General features: G+C 43.6%; 1 protein-coding gene, 1 long non-coding RNA gene and 1 pseudogene across 5 annotated transcripts in view; 1 reads left to right on the top strand and 2 right to left on the bottom strand.

Moving 5' to 3' along the window:
- Positions 1-1,241, bottom strand: part of Zfyve9 (zinc finger FYVE-type containing 9) — a 119,698-nt gene extending 118,457 nt beyond the window's left edge. For 3 of the 4 annotated variants that reach the window (XM_050136106.1, XM_050136105.1, XM_050136107.1), the window contains exon 1: positions 971-1,239. The gene's annotated coding sequence lies outside the window, so the exon portion shown is untranslated. Of the gene's footprint in view, positions 1-970 lie in introns of all 4 variants that reach the window. The other variant, XM_050136108.1, reaches the window with a different exon arrangement.
- On the top strand, positions 474-5,711 carry LOC126498087 (skin secretory protein xP2-like; annotated as a pseudogene).
- Positions 5,712-9,169: 3,458 nt separating this feature from the next.
- On the bottom strand, positions 9,170-16,061 carry LOC126497999 (uncharacterized). Its single transcript, XR_007590742.1, has 2 exons — positions 15,921-16,061; positions 9,170-9,804 (listed from the first exon to the last, which is right to left on the bottom strand). It is a non-coding gene; the product is annotated as an uncharacterized lncRNA (long non-coding RNA).
- Positions 16,062-17,141: the final 1,080 nt, after the last annotated feature.

Below are 17,141 nucleotides of genomic sequence, written 5' to 3'. Positions count from 1 at the left end.
CTGTAATCACATTTATCATAAACAAGAAGCACCCAATACTGACTTGTGGTATCAATTTTTTTTTTTTTACAATATTACCGGAACAAAACAAATCGTTTTCCTTTAACAATTGAGCATCTATCCCATTTCTGTCAGGTCCTTGTTATTAGGATAATTAGCTCGACTTGAAATTCTCTTGCCATCCGTTCCTTATTTGGGTGGAACATTTTTGTAACAAGGACTGAAGCATTAAAACATTTCCTGTCTCTTTGAAGGTGGAAAAGACGTATTCAGAAAAGATTTTTTTTTTTTTAAACTGTAGGAGCTCAGCTAGGAAACTTAGCATGGCAAAGATGGGATGGGGTTTTCTCCAAGGCAGACCTCGCTCAGAGACGAGATGTAACATAAGACGGAAAGGATGAGCCTGCGGCAGGTGATGAAATTTCACCTCAAATAAGACGCAAAAGGCTGTGTCTCTAGCAGGAGAGGCGCGAATGCTAGTCCTGGAGTACCAGGGGTTTCGGGGACCCGCACTCTCTGCACCTCAATACTCCCCACTCCCCACCCAGGGGGTGGCTCCGCAGGACTCAGTCCAGGGCACAGGGAAGCAAAGCTGTTTGCAAACAAGCGTCCTCGGCTTCCCTCCGGGACGTGCACGCAGGGCCCTGGGAAGGAAGGCACGCTCGGCCCCGCCCGGGACAAACGCGAAGGGCACCGGTGCGGCCGCCAGCCCGGTCTTCACGTACCCGGCCACGCCGGAACCCAGTCCAGGCCCGGGCAAGGGCTTCTCGGCATCGCGGGGCCTAGTCGCCCCCCGCGCACCTCCAGTCTCCCGGGGGACCCACAGAAAAAGGGCCGAGGCCCCAGAGCCGCGGGGTGCCCGCGGCGGCCGCAGTGCCAGGACGCACCGTCCGCCCGGCCCGATAGCTGGCGCCAGGGCCCCTGAGCGGCGCGAGCCGGCGAGCCCCGCACCGCGGCGCGCCACACTCACCGCCTCTCCATGGCCGGGGGGTCTTCCCTCCGCCGCAAGCCTCCTCCTCAGCAGGGCTCCGCCGCGAAACCTCGCACTCCTGAGGGGGCTGCGGTCGCTGCGGCAGAGGCTGAGGCCCGGCGTCCCTCCAGCCGCATCGGCTCCGGGGCCGCCTCAGCCACGCGGGTCCGGGGGAGCGCGGTGGAGCGCGTCTGGGGGCGCAGGCTACGGCGGGACGACCGAGGCGCTGCAGGCGGACGGGCTCGGCGAAGCCTCGGGCGCCGCGGTGGCCGCTCCAGCCGCCCGCGCCACTGGGCCACAGCGCCCCCTGGACCCCACGTCCCGCAACGGCGCCGGGACTGCGGCGGCCGCGCCGAGCACGAGCGGCAGGGAAGGCGAGGAGGCGGCGCGGCCTAGGGGTGGCGGGGCCCCGTGCGCCCTGCGCCGCCAGCGGCCCGCGGCCCGCCCCTGACGCGGCTTTCCCGGGAGCCGGAAGCTGTCGGCTCCCCCAGCCCCACCCCCGTCAGACCCCAGCACCTTTCTTCCCTCCGGAAGGTACGTGAATGCTCTTGTCACTCGAACCCGCTCCCGCGAGCGGGAATGTGAGAGAATCTCGGCTCATTCTCGTGGACACAGGGGGTCCCCTCTAATCCCCTCCGTGCGTCGGTACGAAAGGAGAGTGACCCAGAACAAATCTTCCTTTTATCTTTTTCAAAGCACATGCACGATCCCTTCCCAAAACAGATAAAGGAATAATCTTTAACCTTAACTTTTTTGGAGCTACTGTGCAGATTCATTACAGAAATTTGCTACAGGACCCCTTAACCCTTAACCTTCCCCCCAAAATAGGGGAAAAAAAATAAAACGCTGACCAAAAGAAGAAAATAAGCAGCGGGTTGTTCTGAAACTGATAAACAACTTAAAGGTAAGAAAAGAATCATCCCTTCACTAACCTAACCCGGGCCACCACCTCTTCTCCAGCCCTCTGCACCACCCACCCTTACCAAATCCTAGGTCAGACTCTGGAAGAGGGAAATTGTGGGTGTATTGAGGGCTGTGCAATAATTTTGTTTACAAATGCCTCCTGTTTGATCTTGCCCAGCCTCTAGGGCTAACGTCACGACCAAACACAAAAGACTGTCCGAAGAGAAATAGGAAAAGAGAAAATTTTCTAAATCCCTTTGGTCCCCCAGATTCCCAAATACAGTGTTTTTGTTTGTTTGCTTGTTTGTTTCTTCTGGGTGTTGTGCTAGAATGAGCAAGGACTTTGATGCCAGGCAGATCCTGATACCATTGGTTCCAGTTACATCCTGAATGGTTTTACGACCCTGGCAAGTTACGTAATATTTCGAACCTCTGTTTTCTCCTGCCCGCCTCACTGCTTGTGAAGGTTAGGGATGAAAGGACTGGCCCACGGCTCCAATTTGTGTTGACTCCAGAACGACCTAACACAACGTCATTCTTCATCTTGATTTGTACCCATTTGTTTTTGTTTGTCCCACCTCACTCCCCCTACCGTGTGTGTTATGTGTGTGTATGTGTGTGTGTGTCCTGGTCTGAGTGAAATGTCCCTAAATCTCACTAATGCATTTATATAATCCTCCACTGCAGAAGAGAGTCTAATACACTGGATCCTTTGACATTCTGCTGCATAGCAGGTATCAAAATAGAATCACTGCATTTTCTGCATGAAAATATTATAAACAATCTTTCCTTACCTTAGATTATAGCGTAATAGTATCGGATCTTGAGGAAATTACACGAGGACTTCAGGAACCGTTCAAGTAATAACTGAGCAGCCACCCCAGAAATATAACCTAGCAGTTCGCCTCTCATCAATGAAAGCTGTTCCTGTACAGCCCCAAGTCTTCCTTTGCCACATTCTGAGTCACACCACAGAGAAAAAAAACCACTATCCCCATTTTGTAACGACAGAAAAGGGCTCAGAGGAAACTCTGATTCATCCTCACATCTCCATGAGTCTAGTGCCTTGGTACCACCATTTTCCTTGTGAAGTATATCCAACCAAATGAAACGCTGGAAGTAGACTGTGATTCCCCCAGTCTCCCATCTGATAACAGTCCTTTGTGAAATATTAAGAAAACATGCTTCGAGTAAGTTACTATTGATAAAATTTGCTATCTGGAATTGGGCCCTTTAATTCAGATCAGTTTGCCAACCTGGCATTCGCCCGCCCGGCCCTTTCCAAGCCTAGCTCACTAACACTGCAGAAAAGCCTGCATGTGTTTATGAATAATCATGACATCTAGGGTGGAGCTACTACGTGAGGATGATTCATTTGTTCCCAGGACCAGTTTCTTCTTGCCTCACACCTTCTTCCCTCCTTTTCAAACTCTGTTGCTGATGGAGGCCGCTTGATAGGAGTTTGATTGAAATCTTTTTGTCATATGCTGGCCAGATGGCCCAGTGGGTAAAGGGCCAAGCTGGTGATCTGAGCTCCATCTCTGGAACCCATATGGTAGAAGAAGAGAACCAGCTACCACAGGAGGCCTGCATGCACCCACACAGTCAATCAATCAACAAAACAAAAAAAAAAAAATCCTGTTGTCTGCTACCATTCCGTTCCATGGCTATTTCCCCGGCTTCCTTACTCATTTGATTCTCTTCTGCTCCTGGCCTGTCTCTAACCCGCTTCCTTCCTCCTTCCAAATTGTTTTGGTTATCCCACTCCCAATTTTGTATTGATTTCCACCACTCTGCCAACACTTTAAAATATATCATAATTCCTCTTCTGGTAGAATTCCCTGCTTTTGTCTTCACACCATCGGCATCCTTTAGAAAGCCAGTATGCTAAGAATGTTTTCCAGGGAGTTTAGGGTCATCCCTGTTAGAATTTCCTTTGCTCTTTAAGCTTAAGGTGAAGCCAGGCATGCTTGTATCCACCAGAATATCTGTTCATTTCAAAGGCTAAGCAAAAGGATCACTATTGTTCAGGAGTTTGGAGCCCAACATAGGCAATACACAAGAGTCCCATCTCAAACTTTTCAAGCAGGAGAGCAGAGATACCAATGACGTCATCATCCATCAGGTGCCTAGTCCAAATTCTGGGGATCGTATTTGATTGTTATCACTACCGGACACAAAGCCAAACAAATTTTGCTTCTTGGTTTTTTTGTTTTTGTCTTGTTTTTATTACTCTCCTCCCCTCCAACTCGGTGCTACCCCTTTGGTCTAGAATATTTGGCGAAGAAATTAGAGGTTTACTGAAGGGAAGAGGGAGGGAAGGAAAAAGAATAAATATTTTTTTATTTGTGTACAAGCGTATATAGTATATAAATTTTGTTGAAAGTGAAACATAAAACCCCATCTGTGTTCGTTTAAGCCCTTTACTTTCTCAACCTGCAGCTAAGCCACTAAGATGGCATAGCAAGCTCCCAGATGCCCCCAGGTTCCTTCTTCAGTTTGGGATGCTTAACAGAGTTCTAGCTTGCTCTGGGGCTTGTCAGTTCTACAAGGCACTGGGATTTCAGGTGTGATTCTGGGCAGCATTTGATGAGGGAAGAAGGATGTGAGTGATCACAGCTGTCGGCAGTAGGCTAGGTTCCGTTCTGGGCTACACATCTCAAAGGGAATTCTTATTTTAGCTCCTGAAAATTGAAGGCAAGGCTTAAAAAGTCACTGAGCAGGTATGATGTAGGCTAACTAGTTCAGCCTAACAATACCCATGCTGAGACCAATTTTAGGGATATAGAGAGGATTAAAACACAGCACTTGTCCCACAGGCTCACAATCTTATAAGAGAGACATACAAGTAAATATGTTTTGACCTTGTATTGATAGTCACTTTAAAAAGAACAAAGCAGCCTGCAAGATGGCTCAGTGGGTAAATGTGCTCACCTGCAAGCCTGATGATCTGGGACCCACATGGTAGAAGAGCAGAACTGAGTCCTCCAAGTTATTCCTTGATCTGCACAGGGTCTAACCTCCGCACAAGTGCAATCATTCAAAGAAGCAACCATATGTATAGATAAATATATATAATACATATATAAGGTATGTTGTATTATATAATAAAACAATATAAAAATATTATTTATATGTGAGAGATATAAAATGTTGTTGGCACAAAAATATGAGGATAACTTAAAATGAATTAAGTAAATTATATTATCTCCACAAAAATATTGTGTATCCATTAATCTTTTTGTTTGTTTGGTTTTTGTTTTCAAGTTTCTCAGTAGCTTTGGAGTCTGTCCAGGAACTCACTCTGTAGACCAGGCTGGCTTCAAACTCACAGAAATCTGCCTGCCTCTACCTTCTGAGTTCTGGGATTAAAGGTGTGCGCCACCATCTCCTAGCCATTAATCTTTTTTTTTTTTAATACATATGTGTGTGCCTGTGTGGGTTTATGTGCACCACATGCATACAGGTTTCCAAGAAGGCCAGAGAGCATCAAATCACCTGTACCTGGATTTACAGATGGCTGTTAAGAACCTCAGGTAGGGGCTGGAGAGATGGCTCAGTGGTTAGGAGCATTGCCTGCTCTTCCAAAGGTCCTGAGTTCAATTCCCAGCAACCACATGATGGCTCACAACCATCTGTAATGAGGTCTGGTGCCCTCTTCTGGCCTGTACACATACACACAGACAGAATATTGTATACATAATAAATAAATAAATATTAAAAAAAAAAAGAACCTCAGGTAGATGCTGGGAACTAAACCCTGGCCCTCTGCAAGAGCAGTGAGCATCTCTCCAACCTCCAGTAATTGCCTTCAAATTGTTTTAGATGATATTGAAAACTGCTCATGATTCTGTACCAAAGTAATAAAAGTATAAAGTAAAAAAGAATGTTGTATGGTTCTAGTTGTTTTTCTTTTTTCTTTTTTTTTTTTTTTCTTTTCGAGACAGGGTTTCTCTATAGTTTTTGGTGCCTGTCCTGGATCTAGCTCTTGTAGACCAGGCTAGCCTCGAACTCACGGAGATTCGCCTGTCTCTGTCTCCCAAATGCTGGGATTAAAGGCACGAGCTGCCACCATGCCGGCCCAATTGTTTTTCATATTTGCATAAATCAAGTGCAGTTGAAGACTGATTTTATTATTTCTAATAAGTGTGTCAATGTGTGTGCCTATACACGGGATTGCAGGTGCCCTCCTAGGTCAGAGGTTTCAGATCTGTTGGGGAAGTGGTTGTGAGTCAATGCCATTTGTGCTGGGAACCAAATCACATCCTCTGCAAGATCATTACAAACTCTTAACTACTGAGCCATCTCAACAGCACCAATGTACATATATTTAGAAAGGAATAATTAAAATGTTATATGCTTGTGGAAATTTCTTACTTTATAATTTGGAATAATTTCAGATTTAAATGATTGCAAAAAAAAATAGTACCCCCAAATCTCATGTATTTGTCACCCGTATCCACATTTGCTTTAGCATACTCTTATTTTCTTTTTTTTCTATCTCAATAAGAGATAGATGTATATATATATACATATAATATGTACATCTATTATATATAATAGATACATATGTAGATGTATATATGACATATATTGCTTTTAATTTTTTATTTTTTAAATTATAATTATGCCAGGCAGTGGTGGTGCACACCTCTAATCCCAGCACTCTAGAGGCAAAGGCAGGTAGATGTCTGTGAGTTCGAGTCCAGCCTGGTCTACAGAGTATCAGGACAGTCAGAGCTACACAGAGAAACCCTGTCTACAAACCCCTCCCCTCAAATCATGACCTCTTTTTCTTTAGTTGTTATTGTTACATATACATAAACATATGTAGGAATAAACTGCTCAGTCCGCTAGTGTTACTTATGTGTATATGATGTTAGGACTGGCCACTTGGGTCTGAATAACCAGCTAGGAGACCCATCCCTGGGGAAGACCGTTTCTCCCACTCTTAGCATCCCTTAGTTGCCTGTTGTTCTTTGTATGTGGATGGGGCCCTGGGAGATTTCCCCTTTCGACATTAGCATGTTTATTAGTGTGTTTCTGCGGGTCTTGTTTAGGCAACCATATTGTTGAGGTGAAGCTTCCCTATCATTTCTAGGAAACAATCTCACAGCAACTTCCCTGGTCCTCTGCCTCTGGCAGTCATTCTGTTCCTTTCTTCTGTGATGTTCCCTGAGCCTTAGGTACAGGAGTTGTGTTATAGATATATCAGTGAGGCTGGGCACCCCAGATAACTTGTTACTATTATTAGTTTTTCAAGACAGGGTTTGTCTGTGTAACAGCCCTGGCTTTGTAGACCAGTTTGGCCTCGAACTCACTGAGATCCACCTGCCTCTGCCTCCCGAGTGCTGGGATTAAAGTCATGCATCACCACTGCCTAGCAAATAATTATTTTCTAATCCTTTGTTCTTAAATATTTTAGTGTATTTCCTCACAACAGTACAGATATAGTATAATTGCAAAGATTAGAAACATTACATTAGTATAGTATTATGATCTAATCTTTGAATTTATTCAAATTTTGTCATGTCTACTAATATCCTTCATAGAAAAAGAAAATAATTGTTGGGCATGGTGATTCATGCCTTTAATCCCAGCTCTTGGGAGGCAGAAGCAGGTAGATCTATGTGAATTTGAGGCTAGGCTAGCCTAGTCTACATAGTGAGTTACGGGCCAGCTAGGGCTATGTTGTGAGACCTTATCCCCTTCCCACCCCCCACCAAAGAAAAAGAAGAAGGAAAGTGAACTTCTTTTATTCTGGTCTAGACTACAATATGGAATCACACATTATAAGTAGTTATTGGGGGCCTGGACAGATGACTCAGTGGTTGCATGTTTGCTGTTCTTCCAGAAGAACCAAAGTCGATTCCCAGCAACTAACCTCAAAACCACCTGTAACTCTTAACTCTCAGGGACCCAACATCCTCTTCTGGCCTCCTCAGCACCTTGTATACATGAGCCATACACATACACACGCACGCACACAACAGAGAGAAATAGAAATATTTTAAAGATTTTAATAAAAATGAATCTTTCGGTGGTGGTGCACGCCTTTAATCCCAGCACTCGGGAGGCAGAGGCAGGAGGATCTCTGTGAGTCTTGTAGACCAGTCTACAAGAGCTAGTTCCAGGACAGGCTCCAAAACCACAGAGAAACCCTGTCTCAAAAACCAAAAAAAAAAAAAAAAATATTTTTAAAGTTTCTTTTTTTCTTTAAACTGGAACAGTTTCTTAGTCTTGTCTTTTGTGACTTGATAGTTTTGAAAAATGTGTTTATTTTGTAAGCTTTTGTTTTAATTTGAGTTTTGATGTTTCTTCATAACTGAATTCAAGGTTATGCATGTCTGCAGGAATACTGCAGAGCTGGTATACTGTCTCAGTGACTCACTCAGGTGTGTGATGGCTGTGTATCCCCATGGCAACAGCAACTTAGTTCACTTGTTCAAAGTGGCCTCTACCGGATTTCTCTACATAAAAATAGCTTTCTATCTTGTGTCTTTTTTCCTTTGGTTTTTGTTTTTGATTGAGATGGAGGTTTATGCATGTGCTTAGGACTGTCTTAAACTCATGGACTCAAGTAACCCTCTGCTCCTCTCCCCACCAGTAGCTGGGACTATTGGTAAAGTGACTATTTTAGCTCTGTGCTTAACGCATGTCTTTTGGGAAGATCATTTGAGAATACCCACAAATTTTAACATTAATTGATGATGCTTATTTGAAACAGGTATTACTATAGAGATCACCAAATAATTGTCTAATTCCATCATTATTCCTTATCATTTTTTCTTCCTGCAATATAAGAAAGCCTCTTCATTATCTTTTATTTGTTGCTTTATCAGCTTTAACCCCTTTGACTTCTGTTTTTCGCTGTGCATAGTATCTTATGCTTGCAGTCAATACCACCACTATCCACGTTGATACAACAGCATTTTCCAGCCTGACTGGCTTTGTTGTTCCTTCAGCGTTTCTTCATGTGTTAGACTTCCTTCCCTGGCTTTCCGTCACTGTGTATCAGGCTCACTTTGTGCTAGCCTTTGTGCGGGAAGAATTTGGTTTTCCTAAAAACTCTAGTTCCATTTAGTGGAGAATGCTTTTTAAAAAAGAAATGCTGGGAGCTGGAGAGATGGCTCAGAGGTTAAGAGCATTGCCTGCTCTTCCAAAGGTCCTGAGTTCAATTCCCAGCAACCACATGGTGGCTCACAACCATCTGTAAAGAGGTCTGGCGCCCTCTTCTGGCCTTCAGGCATGCACACAGAGTATTGTATACATAATAAATAAATAAATGTTAAAAAAAAAAAAGAAATGCTGGGGCTAGACATGGTGGCACACAACTACAAGTTCTTGTGGGTCTGAGGTAGGAAGGTAGTAACTTTAAGGTCAGCCTGGCTAAACAACAGATCTAAGTGCTAAGTATCATTCCTCACTGCCTCTATGATGATGCCATTGCTTGTAGGGTCTTTCAGTGAGCAAGACTAGAAAATAAACTCACACCTCACTTTGACTTGGACATCATTCTAATTAATTAACTTCTTGGGTTGGGTGTGTTATTATTGTACATGTGTGCCATGGTGTGTGTTTGTGTAGAGGTTAGAGGATGATTTTTAAGAGTTGGTTCTCACCTGGGACCTTGTTGAGTCAGGGTCTTTTTTATTGTTTCTCCTGCTACACCATATACTCCATGCTAGCTGTCCTGGAAGCTTCTGGACAATTCTGTTTCCACCTCTTATCCTCTGTAGGAATGCTTAATTACAGATGTGTACCACTGCATCTGGTTCTTTACCTAGTTTCTGGGGATTAAACATGTCAATGGCTGGGTGGTGGTGGCAGCTTCTCCTTTAATTCCAGTAGAGGCTGGCAGATCTCTGAATTTGAAGCCAGCCTTGTCTACAAAGCAAGTTCCAGGACATCCAGGGCTGCACAGAGAAACCCTATTTTGAAAAACAAAACAAATAAACAAACAAAAAAAGCATGTCAAAGAATCAGTTTCTAAGTCCAGAAGCAAAAATAAGAATCCAACTATCTTGTATAAAGTTTTTCTTACTTTAAAACAAATGCCAACAATAATCCAGGCAAATTAGAGTAGAGCCAGAACAGAATAGAAGTTTCAAGAGGAAGTACCATCGAACTCATGGTTAGGTTGGCATGTGGGGAAAAAGGGAACTGAGTGAAGAAGAGAAGTCAAGGTTTACACTTGAGTTTCTAGCTTGGGAAACTTAGTGAGTTTGTTTCAGACACAGAACAGAGGAGGAGGAGCAGGCTTGGAGAGAAGGATGATGAAGTGTGCTGTTTCAACATACCCACAAATTAAGAAACAAATTCTCAGAGGTGACACTGTGTGTCCAAGATGACTGGAAACCCAGAGCTGAGATTCCAACCCAAGTCTGTCTGACGACAAATCTCTGTGTTGCTCAGCACTGCCACACCTCCTTCCACACTCAGAGTGGGAATGTGGACCAACCACTAGGGATGGGCAGCCCATGGGGACCACTTACAGTGTGAGTAATGTGCTCTCTTCCATGTCTGAAGAGAGCAACTAATAACATGAGAATATTTCCACAGGCATAATTCCTATTATTAGCATTGTGCCTGTTGTGACTCAACACTGCCATCCTCTGGTTCCAGCGTGAAAGCACTGAGATGCACCTGATACTGGGGTGTTTATGATGTGTCTTGTGTATGAAGCAGTATGGCATGTGTGGTACAGTGGAAAGATCTTGGGGATAGAGACTGGAAATAGACGTTCTAATGATGTAAAGAAAGCTTGGTGAGTGGAAGAGGTTGTTACTGGGTCTCTGAGCTTTATGTCTGCATATCCAGTTCCGTCAGGACTCCCTTAACCCACCAGCCTATTCTACACCACACACACGTAAAGAGATAGCAACACAGCGTTGTGGGTGGTACAGTGTGCAGCGCAGTCCAGCACTTTAGAGTGAACAGATCTGAATTCAGATAGCAGTGCCAGGCTGCTTGAAGGAAGGGAGTTACTTATTCTGAGTTCAATTTATTTTCTCATTAGTATGGTTCAAGATGTAAAGATTATCTAGAAGTTTGAGGCACACAGAGGCCTTCAATGAAGACTAATTACATTCTCTTGCCTTTTCCATCCCTTTAACCTTAACCGTCGTTGCTCCTGATTTCTGTCACTAGCAACTCCAAAGTTTACATTTCTTTTGTCTTTTTCCCCTAAGGGCAGGGATTGAACCCAGAGACTCATATCAGGCCTATTTTATTAATCATCTAATCTAGACTTAAGATTAAATGATAGAGTAAATTTTAATTATTTTATGTCTACTACTGTTATATTATGAAAATCACATACAAAAAGAAGGTTTAGTGGGAAAAGCACTTGTCACAAGCCTGATGCCCTGCATCCCATGTAAACTCAACCATCTGTGATTCCAGTGCCGGCTTCAGGAGGATGAGATACAGAGACAGAACCACCAGAAGCTGGGAGCCAGCTAGCCTTTCCACAGCAGTGCACAGCAAGAGAGACCTGTCTGGACTCAAGGGGCAAGGCAAGGACTGACTCCTTACATTGTTCTGTCTGGCCTCCACATTCCCAAACCTTGGTAGACGTGCACCCATACTCAGCACATACATCATACACATGCACATGTGTACACACGTGTGCACACACACACATGCACAATACACACAATCAAGTAAATAGTTTTACAGTATTTGAAAACAATCATTTTCAACAAACCATTTGCGCCATTCATAGGTCAATCAAGATTTCAATAGACGCCTTTGTTATTTCATTTTTATGTTCCTTATACTAAAGTATTGACCAACATTCTCGTCAAAACTATACTAGGAGAGCTGGTAGTTAAACATTTACCAGCAGCATACCACTAGCTGGAAATGGTACCAAAGATCCTAGTATCTAACATCTCTTATCATCTTACATAGTCTCAGCTTGATGCTTAGAACTTGTCCTAGTCACAAGCAAATGGATGGATGGCCATATCAGATCATGTGCTGTTCCTGTGCACTTTAACACTGCCTCCCTGGATATCCAGGAAAGTCTGTTTTCCATGCCATTCCGGAGTAAGGACAGGCAGTGAAGAGGCGTGAAGCTAGTTGTTACCAGTTCAGATGATAAAATGCCCTTCTCTCAGGACTTCTAGTAAGTCTGTATACCTGGCCTGGGAGGAAGAACCGAGAGGATTAGGCCTAGACAAAGACCTGCCAAGTCCTCTATATGAGCAGACAGTAGAGCAGGCAAATAAGCCATGTCTTGTTTGGGGACTTTTCTCCCCTCTCTTTTACTCAACTCCCTGAGGTGTAGTCTTTAACTGGGAATTAAACAGAGACTTGGCCCCATGGGAGCCAGGTCTGAACTTGGCTTCCAGGCCAAAGCACTCTCCTTGGCTCTAGTCACTGGGAACATTAATTCAACCTTATTTACCCAGAGTCTCCTCGGGAGGTGAGCCAGGGATTCATAAAAATAGGCCTTTACTTTTACATAAAGCCCTTTCCAGCTTACAGGACCTTGTTCGTGCAAGCTGTGTAAGCCCCCTAATGGCCTTGTGTGGTGAGTAGGAAGGAAATAGTAAATCTATTCATTGGTAAGGAAAATGAGGTTCAGAGATATGGAACCTATTTTAGGGCTTGAATCCAGGTATGCTAACCCAAAAGCTTGTTGTCTTCTGTGAAAAAGAAGTGTTATACCCTAGAACTAGAAGTACTCAGAATTATTATAGTTATTTGCGATAAAAGTGCTTCCCATTCACTTTCATTGTACCTTCATACCGTGTTTTTGAAGTAGATGTTAAAACTCCACATTAAATGAATAAGAAACCAAAGTTCAAAAAAACCTGAGGAAGTTGTCCTGCATCACAAAGCAGACCTGTTCAAGATCCTGGGTTAAAGCCCGGATCTCAGTTCCCAGTGTCACACCCATAGCTCTGAAGTAAGTGAAGAGCCCCGGACACATGAAACAATATTTTTGAGAAAGAAAGGAAAGTAAACTGAGTGTCCACTGCTCAACTGTTAATAACTATTCCCTGAGAACCACACCTTCAGATTGTACTGGGTACAGAGTAAGAGGGACGTAAAATAGATTTGATTGCTGTGCTTAAAAGTGCTTATATTTGTGTGGGGGTGGTAGCAGTGCATATAAATGATTAAGTGTAAATTGTGCAAATCCTGGAATATTAGGAGAGGCAATAATGAGGACTGGGAGATCTTTGAGAGAAAATTACTCAGGAGAGTCCAGGGAAGCCTTTTTGAGGAAGTGATATGTAAGTTGAGACCAGAATCCAAGTCATAATGAGGCAGAGAACAGTGTGTGCTTGAGCAGAGAAAATGGCAAGCGATAAAGCCATAGAGAGGCAGGTAGGGGTCAGGCCGGAAGGATCTGTGCCCATCGGGAGGGATTTGAGATTTTCTCTCAGTGAGAAATCGTGAAGAGCTTTCAACCAAGGGAGACGTATGAACTAATTTATATACAAAATATCACTCTGGCTATTGAGAGGAATTAAATTGCAGAGGCAAGATTGGAGACATGGGAACAAGAGGTTTTTTGTTTTTGTTTTCTTTTCAGAAGCCCAGGTGAGATGGAAACCTAGACTAGGCCCAAAGCAGTGTCAGTGAAAAGGGAGACCTGGAAGTGGGAAATTGAAATCTATACCAGATATTATCCTGGGTATTATAAAGTTTCTTATTTAAACTCACAACCAAGAAATGTCGTTATTTTCCAGACTTTTTAGATGAGGAAGCTGAAACTGAGAGACTTAATGACCATATTTTATATTTTCTCCTCCTTCAAATAATTGTAGAAAGATTCATATTCAAAACCTGGAGTAGGTATCATGGTGATGTACATGGAAAACTCCGTATGAAATCCTGTCTACCACAGATGACAGAGTCAGTCCAGATAGGGAACATCTGTGCTTAGAGATGAGTCTGGTAGAAAACTGTACTTGACCTAGCACACCATCAAGTTACCTGTTCTGGATTCTAACTCAGAAATCCAGATAACTGGACACAAATGTCTCATGTCACAGATAAGGAAACAAAATCTAAATTCCAAAGCGTCTGGGGGCTGCCAGAGACACATACATGACAGAGACAGAATGGGGGCTACACCAGGTCTTTAAACGCCCAGCCATTGGTTCCCATAGCTGTGTCGTCTGATGGACCCAAAAGTCCTTTTTCTGTATCCAACAAACTGGGTGAGGAAACAGATCTCATTTCTGCTCCTGGGTGGTCTCTTGCAGAAACACAAGGTCTATATCATTTACATAAAGAAGGTATAAGTCCCCTAAGGTAGCCAGCATACATCTGAGAAGCTGGCTAGAGCTGTCCCCAGGATTTGAAGCTCCTATTCCTAGACCTCTGTGACCTTCTCTGCTATGTGCTCTCTATACTTTGGGAAAAGATTTTTCTGTCCATCACTTTTACCATGGCATGGATTAAAAAGAGCCAAATTCAAGTAAGGCATAGGCCCCAAATATTGCCATTTGCTGCTATATGACCCCCAAAACAAATCTTTGCTCTGCCATAGGCCTGTTTCTTTATCTGTTGGATACGGAGAGTGGCGTAACTTCTGAAGGGCTTACTATGTATGATTGCATGGAATCAGACTATTAGTTGCACAATTCCAGGTCCCTGGCACGGAGCGTATTCACCAGAACTCCTGGCTGCCTGGTGAGATAGAGTTCATCAGGTGGCATGTGGTAACTACGGAGCTCTTACTGCCCATCCCAATGTCAGCCCCCTCCTCAGAGTCTCAGCTGATGACCAGAGGTGCCCAGGACTCAGAATCATTTCCTTCCTTGTATTCAGGGGAAGAACCCCAGAGCCCGCCCTTGCTTTTCACAGGCCACTATCTGAGTATAATTTTAGAGAGGCACCTTCCTGTCCTAAAATATCTTCTCCACCCATGGGGAGGAAGGGAGGTGTTGATGAAGGAGCAAGCACTCAGTCCATCACTTCACCAACTTTGTGTCCCCACACACTCAGATCCCGAACACTGAAAATTGGATGTGATGCTCGAAAAGTACTTGTGGAAAAAAAGTTTGTAAACCTTTCTACTTAAAACGTTAGAAATAAAATATTAAGGGCCATCTTGTTACAAATATCTTAAATGATGAGATTTGTCCAAGAGTTTCGTGTGTGTGTGTGTGTGTGTACGTGCGTGTGTGATGTATTGTGTGTGATGTATGTGTGCCACAAAGCTTGTGTAGAGGTCAGGGTACCACTTCAGGATTCAGTTCTGTCCATCCATCATGGGCTCTGGCACTGAACTCAGATCATGAGACTTGGGCAACAAGCAGTTTTACCCACTGAACAATTTCACCAGCCCCACAGTTTTTCTCAAAACCAATATGGAATGTAAAAATCTTTCCACATGCTTCAGTGTAGCAGGCTTTCTTGGACTGCCAGCCCCCAAATTATGACAGGAAGACTTATTAGTTATGAATGCTGGGCCTTAGTTTAGGCTTGTTCTGCTAGCTCTTATTATAACTTATCTTTAACCTATTTCTAGTCATCTACATTTTTGCCTTGGTGCTTTTTACCTTTCTTTCATTCTGTATGTCCTTTCCTGCTTTCTTCATGTCTGTTTGGCTGGCAGTTGCCTGGCTGACTGTCCCCTGGCTTTTCCTGCTCTTTTTCTCTCATTCTTCCTACTAATCCTCATGGCCCACCAGCCCCTGCACCAGCCCCTCCTATTCCTCTGTTGCCTAGCATGTCCAAAAGGTGGTACAGCGGTCGTGCTCACAGCTGCCCCTGTATTATCCACAAGCATTCTTATCCACATAAGGGAAAGAGGAGAGTTTTTCTTTTTCTTTTCTTTCTTTCTTTCTTTGTTTGCCATGCAGCTCTTTATTAGACCAATCGGGTGCCTTAGGCAGGTAAGGGGAAACAAATGTAACAGATCTTTACATAGTTAAACAAATGCAGCACAGCTTAACATAGTTAAAGTAATATTCTGCAACATAAATGTAACACATCTTTATATAGTTTAACTAATATTCCACAACACTTCATAGGTAAGTGTTCAACACATCTATATCATCCTTATAATTATACTCACTGATTGTGAGCTGTGTGAATTCACTGAGCAGGTTCTAAATTCTCTCAGAAGTAGAACTCTGATTCTAAAGTCTGTCCAGCTGAAGGATCTTCAGTAGCTTCCCAAAACCTGCAGTGTATGAAACCCAAATATAAGGCTGTAATTGAGGGTTCTTAACTCTCAGTACCCAGCCTACTTTGCAATCTGAAGTCTTTGGTGCAGCTTTTAAAAACATATAGAATTTAGTGTCCCACTTCAGCTGCTCACCTGATTTCTTCCTCTGTGACACTAGTATTTCTACATCATAAATAACATAATAGCTTATGATAGCTACTGGTGACTGCCGTTATTAACTGCTGGTTAGTATGTAAGAACTTGACACTTGACGGACATTTAATCCTGACAAGAGCCCTGTGAAGTAGGTTTTACTTTATTTTTTTAAATGTATTTATTTTTATTTTATGTGCATTGGTGTTTTGCCTGCATGTATGCCTGTGTGAGTGTGTTCGATCCCCTAGAACTGGAGTTACAGACAGTTATGAACTACCATGTGGGTGCTGGATATTGAACCCGGGTCTTCTGAAAGAGAAGTCAGTGCTCTTAACTGCTGAGCTATCTCTCCAGCCCCAAATAGGCTTTGTTTTAGGAAAAAAAAAAATTAAACAGAGAGAAGTTAAATAGCTGTCGAATGCAACAGTTATCAAACACAACAGATCTAGAGCCGGATTTAGCTCAGCCCTCGGTGTTAGCATTGTGCTGTCAAGCTCCCCATAGGTCAGATGTCTAAACGGACTTTGCACACCCTGAAGCTCTGTAAAAATTGGCTATTAGTCACTGTCATCACCTCCTCTTCCTTGGATGCAAAGATCTGATTACACAGCAGCTTACTGATCTCAAAGGCACTTTGGCTGTGCTTTTGAGCACATTGTTATGTTCTGTCTCAAGCGTTCTTTTTCCCCCTTAAATGTATCTTCCTTCCTCAGGATCTGTCCAGTGAGGTTCTGTAACACCGCATGACCTTCACCCTCTCAAGGGCGGGTGTGAAGACTTCTCTTGTCCCCCTGCTCCTCTCCACTTAGTTAATGCTTACTAGATAATGTTCATACTCTCTTCTCCTAAATAACTTCCATGAAACCAATCACAGACTCCTCTATTGTCCCTAGAGAAACCTTGGGATTGTTGTGCAGACACAGTAAACAAATAGCAGTGTAATTCAAGTCCTGTCCAATAGGTGGCGCAGCG

This window comes from Alexandromys fortis, unplaced genomic scaffold (assembly GCF_014885135.2).
Source record: "Alexandromys fortis isolate MF-2015 unplaced genomic scaffold, M_Fortis_MF-2015_v1.1 scaffold_13, whole genome shotgun sequence".
NCBI lineage: Eukaryota > Metazoa > Chordata > Mammalia > Rodentia > Cricetidae > Alexandromys > Alexandromys fortis.
This window is presented reverse-complemented; position numbering and strand designations above follow the sequence as displayed.